This window comes from Sphaeramia orbicularis, chromosome 22, assembly GCF_902148855.1.
Source record: "Sphaeramia orbicularis chromosome 22, fSphaOr1.1, whole genome shotgun sequence".
NCBI classification, from domain to species: Eukaryota; Metazoa; Chordata; class Actinopteri; order Kurtiformes; family Apogonidae; genus Sphaeramia; species Sphaeramia orbicularis.
In genome coordinates this window covers 46,350,084-46,360,550 of record NC_043978.1, presented here as the reverse complement: position 1 = coordinate 46,360,550, position 10,467 = coordinate 46,350,084, and the positions used below count along the sequence as shown (strand labels likewise).

General features: G+C 39.0%; 1 non-coding gene across 1 annotated transcript; it reads right to left on the bottom strand.

Moving 5' to 3' along the window:
- Nucleotides 1–6,325: 6,325 nt before the first annotated feature.
- Nucleotides 6,326–6,397, bottom strand: trnas-uga (transfer RNA serine (anticodon UGA)). Its single transcript has one exon. It is a non-coding gene; the product is annotated as a tRNA-Ser (tRNA).
- Between the last annotated feature and the right edge of the window lie 4,070 nt (nucleotides 6,398–10,467).

Sequence of the window (10,467 nt, the reverse complement as noted above, 5' to 3'; positions counted from 1 at the left end):
CAACATGTAATCGGCCACTACCAAATCGTTCAGTTGGACCAATCTGATCGGTGAAGGGATATTTCTTGACGAGTGAATCAGTGAACGAGAAGTTTCCATGTGAATACAGCTATGCCAAGGTACTTTACACTATTATTGCCTTCTGTAATAGGCCATTCACTGCTCATATCGTATCTGAATGAGTGTCAGTCAGTGTTGAGTGTGGACTTCATTCATTCCATAAAGCCAACACTGTAATCATTGTTAGCATTGTGTGATTTCTCTTTAGTTTTCGCCAGTGACACCTTTCTTCTTCCACAAGATGAAGCCCAAGGGCTGACAACACCAGTATCTTCTTATTACTAGCCATCCGTTCAACAAGTACAACAACAACAAACCTTCTTGACTACTTAACACTCTCTGCAGACAACAATGACTGACGACAGCGAGCTCTGTGTTTTGGTCTAGAAAGTTGCTCTGTCATTTACGGTTTTACATCTCGTGCAAGCCCAGAATGTACGCTGAAGTCGGTAGTTGATTTGGTGTGTTCTTCATACTTTTTTTGACCGTGTCGGGGAGACGGGAGCCAACTGATCGGCAGTTGGGTTGGTGTGTCTTCATCTTTAGGCTACATTCAGACTGCAGGCAAATGTGGCCCAAATGTGATTTTTTTTTTTGCCCATATGTGACCTGTATCTCATCTGTTAAAGACAGTTTGAACAGCACAAATCTGATTGTCTCAAATTTGACCCATGCCACTTTCATATGTGATCCTGAATCCAATATGTATCTGATATTTTGCATTGTGATTTCAGTCTATACGGCCAGATCGCATTTATCCTACCTTTACGTCATTAAAATGCGACAAACATCAAACTTCTGCATCCCAAGAGGAGGAGTGGCTCAGGTGGTAGAGCGAGTCGTCCAGTAACCAAAGGGTTGGCGGTTCGAATCCTGCTCTGTCCATGTGCTGTTGTGTCCTTGGGCAAGACACTTCACCCTCCTTGCCTCCAGTGCCACTCATGCTGGTGTGTGAATGTTTGGTGGTGGTCGGAGGGGCCGTAGGCGCGAATTGGCAGCCATGCTTCTGTCAGTCTGCCCCAGGGCAACTGTGGCTACAGATGTAGTTTAGTTTAGGAGAATGTGAGAGCGAATGAATAATGGATCAATAATGTAAAGCGCTTTGGGTGACTAGAAAAGCGCTATATAAAATCCAATCCATTATTATTATTATTACGTGCCTGTGTAGTCACATATTACATCAGGACCTCTTTTGTGCATGCGGGTCACTTCAGGGTCGCATTCAGTTCATACTCAAAACTAATAGAAGCTGCATTTAATGTGTAATATAAATAAGCACACAAAAAAATTTAATTTCACCAAAAAAAAATCTAAATGGTGCATTAAGACCTGCTGTCTGAATGCAGTCTTACTGTCAATGAGCTTTTTTCCTGATTAAATAGCAGTTGAATATAAAAATAATAATAATAATGTCTTGCTTCATCTCTACCACAATCTAATGGGTAAAGACACAAAATACCACAAAAGAAAGGTAGGAAAGGCCAAATGTCAAAGATCAAATGCTCAATTAAGAAGTCATTGCATTAAAATTTTTGTACTTGACTGACATCATCATAAAGATGTTCAGGGTCAAGTTATTGTATTGGATTTTCTAAAACTGTGTCTTGCTGAAGACCTTTGGCCTGGCCTCATCACTGTCATTCTGGAAAAGTAAAAAAAAAACAAAAAAAAAACTACAAACTGCCAGGGTTGTTTCACTAGTTTCTACTTTTTAAAAAACAAATTATGCAAGGCAAGTGCTTTGGAAGGACTTAATTTAGTGGAACATTTGTCTGTTAAAGACATGAACAGTCTTTACAGCATTGTTAAAGTCTGCTCCAAGATTATTGGAGCCCAGTTAAAGGTCCTGAACTCACTTGGGAAGAAACGTGATGCAGAGAACAAAAAGTATCATTAGTCAAACAGACCATGCTCTGTCCAGCGAATTAGCTTTAATGCCCTCGGATTGGTGCTATAAGGCACCCCCGAGTGAGGAAAAAAAAACAAAACACCAGCGCCTTTATTCCTTCTACGATCAGGATGCTAAATGTAAAAGGTCAAGAGCAGCAGTTTGCTTTGTTATTGCTTTTTCTTTTTTTCTTCTTTTCTTATGTGTGTATATGTGTCGATTATTGTATGTGTGTACTTTCAGGGTGCGATTTGTCAAAAAAACAGGAGGGGATGGTTTTTTTTTTTTTTTTTTTTGTGCATACGTGTGTGTGGTTGGCCATCAGGGCCAGCGAGGCCTGCTTCGCTGACCTAAACATCATCAGAAACACTGACTTTCATTTACAACCTAAATTGTTATGTTTGTTCCATGAAACTGTATTAATTTATTCCCAATAGACAATTCCCTTCATTTCTTAGCGTTTCTCTCAGCTGCGCTGCTTCCAGTACATGTATGTGGATGTAATATGTTTTGTCCAATCAGATTTCAGTCTCTGTGTGTTGCTAGGGTTAATCTAATCTGCCCTGGGCCTGTAGAATGAGTCGTGCTGGTCCATGTAACTTAAACTGCATAGCATCTGCATAGATTGTTTCTTTAACCAATCAGATTTCACTTGGATAAAGGTTTAACATTGAGTTGCTGCAATGACTGAACCCCACAAAAAGTCTGGACCAAGCCCAAGGGTTTCATCATATGATGGCCTCAGCATCATTTCCTCTTGTTTAACAGCATCCAGTCGGCAGGAAGACTAAGTGGCTCAGTGCTGGAGGCTGAAACTCACATAAACCTGCACATACCAGTAATCTGCTATTTTGATTCTTCCTGGTCATTTTTGAAGGTCAACCGGACTAGTTTTGCTCTTTTGAATCTGTTCTGTATCTTATCCAACAGGCTTCATCAGTTTTATGTGCTGGTGGGGGAAAGCAGACTTCCAAACCTGAAGGGGGAGTGGCCTGTGGAAGTTGTTTTCACATGCGTGTTATGCACCTTGAGTGTTACTGTAGCAGGGCTGGACTTGTAAACTCAATAATATGGCTAGTCGAAGAAAAACGAAAAGATAAAGGTCTTCCTTTAAAGCATATGTGTCAAACACAAGGCCCGGGGGTCAAATCCGGACCGCCAAAGGCCCGTAGCATGAAATACACTGAAAATATTAACAATCAGTGGTGTAAAAATCATTTTAATTCAGGTTCCACATACAGAACAATTAGATCTCAGTTGTAGTAGTAGTAGTAGTAGTTTATTCAGTCATGACAACACCAAATATTGTACACAGTATTGACATTTCATGCAAAGGAAAGAAAAAGAATCACAGAATCACAAAATCAAGAATCTTGTGTTGAATAATGTGTTGAATAATGACTGAAAAGGTATAGGCAGAAGCCAGAAGTTGGGTCAGACCAATAAAATATTATCATAATAACCTATAAATAATGAAAACCGCAGATTTTATCTTTTAGTGTAAAAAAGTAAAATTACATGAAAATGTTTATATTTCAGTTTCAAAGTGGAGAACACTTTTATGAAAATGTTTTATTCTTGTTTTATTGAGTCTGTGTTGACCTTTTCTTTTATCAGCTGGTATGGGCTGCTTACCCTTAAAAATAGGAACAGGTTGCAGCGCATCACTAAAGTGTGCAGCAAAATCGCTGGCACCACAGTCACTGATCTGACTGTGTTGTACCAGAGGCAGACTCTGAAGAAGGCTCAGTCAGTCCTGGATGATCCCAGTCATCCCCTTTATGATGTGTTCAGGTTGCTTCCATCAGGTCGCAGATACAGTATTCCTAAATGTAGGACCAATAGGATGAGGAATTCTTTGGTTCCGGCAGCCATTGTTCTGCTGAATAATTATTTGTAATGTTGGTGCTATTGTTTTTAATGGATTATTATTTATTTATTGTGAAACTGCTGGCTGTAAAACAAATTGCTCCTCGGGGATAATGAAGTTTACCTTGACCTTGATTAACAGACTATCCTTTTACAAAAAATGTGAATAACCTGAACAAATATGAACAACCTGAAATGTCGTAATGAGAAGTACATGCAATTGTACCAATTTTCTGCCTGTTACTAAATGTTTTGTGTGTTTAGAGTAGTAATGTAAGTTGTAACGCACATGTGTAAATCATAAAATGAAAAACTGAGGCAGAATATTGTTAAAATTGGACTTGTTTTTCTTAAGACATTTCAGGTTGTTCATGTTATTCAGATTTTTAAGGAAACGTTGTAGATATAATCATTATCATAATGCAATTTTACTTTTTTCAATGCTATTATTTTACTTAGTATTTTAGTATTTTAATTTAGTTCGACACCCCTACTTTAAAGGCTTTTTATTCTGGTCCTCCCAAACCCAGTGACAGGTATTTACATGATTTAACAGGAAAAGGGAAAGAAAAATCAAAAACCTCTTTGCAGACCGACAAAAAACACCCACAATGTGCCGTCAGCTCTATCTCACTTACTCAAACAAAGCAAACATGGCCGACATATAAAGGGAAAAGCCCCTCCCACTGGGCATGACCCACAACAATCAGTTACCCACACATGATTATTTCTCACAAAATCACAAGAGGAGTACACATTAGAAAACAAGAAAAACAAAGAAAAATACCCTCTTTAACATTTCCTTTTTTTTTTTTTTGTAGTTTTGTTTGTTTTGTGTTTTTTTCTCTCTCTCTTCTTCCCAGTTTACTCAGTTTTGGTTGTAGTTATTGTTACCATTATAATTGTCTCCATGGTTGTTACTGTTTGCATTGTTGATACTTTCTTGGGAGGGTCTTTGCCACCTTCTTCTCTTTTGTTCTCTCCTGTTCTCTCCCCTTCTTCCACCCCCACCCCCCCACCCCCCATGTCAGGTCCGGCATCGAAATGTGGTTCAACCAAACTCATAATAAACACAGTAGAATATCAAAGTGCGCTTCAAATACTTTATGAAGTTACCCTTGGCAAAGCAAATTTGTTCAGCACCAAAAGGAACCAGACTACCATTCTGCTGTTAGGACGCTGGACAAGACAAGTAGAAAAAAAAAAAAAAAAAAAAAAGTAGTGTGAGATACTCCCTCTTGAACATTTCCACTGTATATTTATCACAACCCACTCTCAACCAGAGAGAAATAAACATAATAAGTAGAAACAACCAATTAAATGGTCAGGTGACCATTTTCCCACCCGGCGCCCCCTTTATTACGCGGTGGCGCTAGCTATGTTAACTATGCTATGCTAACCTATTTGGCCGACTCGGCGTCAGACTGCAGGAAGCAGAGCATCGTGTGGTGAGTGTCAAGTATGAATGTGTGCGTATGTTGGTGTGTAGAACGTACAAGTGTGCACCCTCGTATGAACTACAGGAAACGGTGTGTAGAAAAGTATGTTGATGTTTATGGGTGCTAAAAAAAAACAGAACACAACTCAAATGTTTGGTGGGTGGTGGTTGGCATCAAGGTTATAATAGTTTTGGATTTTTCATTATAGTTTAGTTTTATTTAGTTTTGACTTTTTTTTTCTCTAATTCGGTTAGTTTTAATTAGTTTTTAGAGCAGGTTTGCTAGTTTTTATTAGTTTTTGTTATTTTCTAAATGCTTAGTTTAAGTTTCTTTATATCTTTTCTTTTCTTCACTGTCGAATTCAAATAAATCCCAGACAGGACTCTGCTGTTTTCTCCCAACTTTAGTTTCCATGTTTCCAGGTAGAGTGGGGACCAGAAGATGATTAAACGACAAGTGACCAGAAGTGACGGACCGTTAAATATCATATGGTGCCGCTAGATAAAATCGTTTGAGGGAAATAAATCGATTTTATATCAATCCGACATTGACAAAGACGAAAACAAAAGGATTTTTATCCAGAATTTTTTATACGTTTTAGTTAGTTTTGTAAGAAACACAATACAGTTTCAGTTAGTTATCGTTTCTTTCTTTTAATTATAGTTTTTATTTATTTCAGTAAACGAAAATGCTTTTACAATTCTAGTTTTCGTCGTTTCGTTGGTTTACATTAATGATAATAACCTTGGTTGGCGTGTGTGTGCACGCAACATGTACGTGTTGTGTGTGTGTGTGTGGCGTGTACATTTGTGACGTGCATTGTGTGTGGCATGTATGTGTGTATGTGAGTCTGTGTACGAGTGCGCACTGTCAGCACTCAGCAAAGGGAATGCTCCGTCACAGTTACATTCGTAGAAGGGGTGGCTCTGGTTTTCAGGGTCATTAGCGGGTATTGTGTGTGAGTTTCTGGGTCGTTGAGGTAAGGGGTGGGTTGTATGAGCCGAAATCAAAATAGGTGTTTTGGAGTAGCACTGTTTACAGTCTAAAACACATTTGAATGCCATATTGTATGCTCATCTGGGATTTGAACCCAAGACCTCTCGCATTCAAAGTGAGAATCATACCCCTAGACCAATGAGCCTCTATCTTCCTTTCTCCAAAGCTGTTTTCGGTGGCCGAAGGACAGTAGTGGTCACCCAGAGCCTGGTTCTCACACCTGCTTTTAGCTCCATGAGAAAAGCAGAGTGTTGTAATTATCCAAATTACATCCAAAAACAACGAAGCGAGACTCTCAGTTTAAAAATACGCATTCATTTTACTGCTTGCGGCAACATGAAAACACATACAACTTTTCTCACTCGTGGCATACATACATCTACTTCTGTGAAAATTTCCTATGCTTCTTGGGAAATGCTAAGCCTCATGGGAAACGGACTTATCTTAATCTTAGCATTCACTATGGCTTATTTTAGCTCAACATTTAACATAAATCACAAATAAAATATACTGTATATTTTACTCAGAAATAAATTAACATGAAATTGCATACAGGGTGGGGAAGCAAAATTTACAATATTTTGAGGCAGGGATTGAAAGACAGTATATGACCAGTTAGTTGATTGAAAGTCATGAGAATTTATTTGCCACAAGAAAATTGACATAATAGAAAATGTTTTTATTCTATGTGTCCTCCTTCTTTCTCAATAACTGCCTTCACACGCTTCCTGAAACTTGCGCAAGTGTTCCTCAAATATTCGGGTGACAACTTCTCCCATTCTTCTTTAATAGTATCTTCCAGACTTTCTCGTAATAGTTTTGCTCATAGTCATTCTCTTTTTTCCATTATAAACAGTCTTTATGGACACTCCAACTATTTTTGAAATCTCCTTTGGTGTGACGAGTGCATTCAGCAAATCACACACTCTTTGACGTTTGCTTTCCTGATTACTCATATGGGCAAAAGTTTCTGAAAAGGTATGGATAATAGTGTTAGGTATGATTATGACATCAATATATGTTTGGTTTCAAAACAATTGACGTAGTGCCTGCTGAGAAAAAACAACTAAATGTTCATTGTAAATTTTGCTTCCCCACCCTGTCATGAAATTATAATAAATCCAAACACAAATTACTTGTACCCTATCTTTCCCCCAATAAAGTCACAACACAGAATAACAACGAAAAAAGGCACAAAATTCCCAGCTTCTCTGTCATCGTTAGTATAGTGACCAATATCTCCACCTGTCACATGGAAGTGAGATCATAAACACGTAATAGTGCCCAGCTCCATGGGCCTACCCACTGGCCGAAGATGCCACCGTTGCTCTTCCAGCAGGTGTTATAAATGAATCAACAAATGAATGTTGCAGATTTGAGAACAAACAAAAATGGTGGAATAGCCCAGAACACGCCAAGCCCAGGAGCTGGAACCTACGTATGTCGCTCACCATACAATTTTGATGTTCGCATGATGTTTGTGGGCTAGAAAGGTCTGCTACACTTCCCGTGGTGTAGTGGTTATCATGTTTATGTAACACACAAAAGGGCCCCGGTTTGAAACTGGGCAGAAAAGGGAGGCCAGTGTACGGGTACCTGTGTTCCATGAGTTGCTTTGAATGCAGCACATTGAGTTGCAGCAATTACTGAGCCTAACAGAAAATCTGGATGGAGCCAGACTAAAGTTATCTGAATCTGATGCACAAAGGGAAGGAAACTGCGGTAATAAAACAACTGGGTATCAAGCTCCTCATAAGATTTTTCTTTTTTGGGTGTAGTCACAGCTTGGAGGTTCTTTGTTTATTTACCAAGAAGGGGGTCTGCAGGTGCCTCAGTGGCAGCCCACTGTTCCTCATGTATACTAGGTTAACCCATGAAGACCCAGAGCTACTTTTGTGACAATTCCTAAATGGATTTTTCTCTGGATTTAACCTTTCTTAAGTGATTTATCTCCATTTATCATAATATTATCCTCTCCATTTTAATTTTTTTCAGTGAAAATCAGGTATTTTCCAACATTTAATTACTGATCATGTATTTTCTCATCATGCTGAGATTATGTTTGAGGGTTATTATACCAAAAACAGAGAAAACTTAAGAAAAAGTGACTTTTTCTCTAAAGTATATCATTAACTGAACATAAGCCCAGTGTCTCCATCCACTGTCATTGGTCTAACTCCATGGGTTTTACTGGTGAATCAATGTTGTAGAAGATGACGGTGTTTCCACGCTCACTACAGAGTCTCTGAACGTCCAAATGGGTCATATCTGATGACCATGAAAAGACGACAAACTATTTTACAACAATTATTTACATGGATTGATAGGATTAGTGGATCAACAGTGATTTACCTTTTTCTACCTGTAAATAATTTTGGTCACTGGTAGATTTTTGAGTCTTTATGGGTTAAATTTCTCTTCAGGGACAATAAAAGTGATCTTTACTTCTTCACATCCAGACTAGTGCTTGGCCGATATCTTCTTCACAAATGGAATTTTCTAAAGCCAGAAAAGAGAGATGCAAGTTCTTCTGAGACCGCTTGAAATCTATTGAAAGGTTATTATGGATATACATTTTCTCTCTCTCTCCACTTTCATGCCTGAAAAAGAAGAAAAAAAGCCTAAGAAGAAATATCACAAAGGCAACATGAAAAAAAAATCCCAAATCCAGGCTGCTCAGCTCCCGTTGGCTCTCTGAATACCTTTGGCACTTAACTCATCAAACCTTTGACAAGGCAGACTGAATGTGAATCTAAATGGGCCGAATTTGACAAACTCATAATCTGTGAAAAGAACCAGGCTGACGACATGAAAAATGAAGATGGGGAGACAAAAGGCGCAGCTTGGGTGAGTATCTAAAAATACAACAAATGCAAACTTTCTTGACGGCTTTCTGTAAAGGCTGCAGCCACCCCTACACAGACTTTGCCAGTTCTGAAATGTCACAGTATGCAAATGACTCATGATTTAACTGACTGCTGTTAAACATTTTTGAAGCCCCGGCATAACAAGGAGGAATTAAAAACAGGAAAAAAAAGTGTCAGCAGGCTTTAGTTCTTCACATGAATGACAGGTAATGGACTGAAGTGCTGTCCATATTAAATGTGTTTGGAGAGGTTGCCATTCTTGGAGTGTGCACAACACGCACAGCTTCTGAGTAAATAATTCAGCAACCAGTGAGTCTGAAAATTAATTTGGGATCCAGTGGCCATGACTTGTTGAAACAGAGACTGGCATGAGAGCCAATCAACCTCCCAGAAACACAATTACAAAATGTAAATATTGGACACTCAACACTTGAATGAGCAACATGTGTGTGCATGTGAGCGCACATGAGGATTCAAGGAAAATGAGAGCTCGATCCCTCCTTTTTTTTTTTATCCTCAGACAATGCTGACATCAAGTGGCGGCCTTCTAGAACTACACACTGGTAGTTCTCAATGTAGTCAGATTAATGGCTCATTAGGAGTCATTGTGTGGTTTTAATAGTGCCTATTATCTTCGGCACATCATCAATTACACTAAGGAGACGTGAGAACAACTCTGTGCAGCTGTTGGTGTCAGTTCCGTGCACAAGTGCAAGAGGTTAATATAGTGAAAAGTTGTTTTCGCCGTCACGTACAGTTCATACCTCTCATATCTTTACTGTGGTTTGGCTGCTTAAACATTCAGAGCAAACAAAGCAACAGTTGTCTCAAGGAAATCGCATGCGGTGTTACCGGAGCAGTCATGAGTCAGTGAAAAAGATAAGCAGAGTGGAAGGAAGTCGTGTTTGATTTTCTGCAAAATCTATGATAAACATGTATTTAAAAAGATAAGAGTGACTGTATAGTTTTGTTATGTTGGATATGTAAAAACCACTACTATTTTACTGTAAGAAATCGGATTATTCCCATGGGGCGACAAGACACATGCACCGATAGGTTAATTGGTTAATCTAAAATTGCCCATAGATGTGAATGTGAGAGTGATTGTTTGTCTCTATATGTTCAGACCTGCGATGAACTGGCAAAATGTCCAGGGTGTACCCCGCCTTCGCCCCTATGTAGCTGGGATAGGCTCCAAGCAACCCCCATTTCATTAGTTGAGTTCTCCTCCAGTGAAAGTACCGCCCACTTCTACTGGGAGATTGACCTCCTGCAACAAAACCACAGGACTCTAACACAGAGACAGAGCCTGACAACCTCACAAATTCAACTTGTTATTGATTCTTCA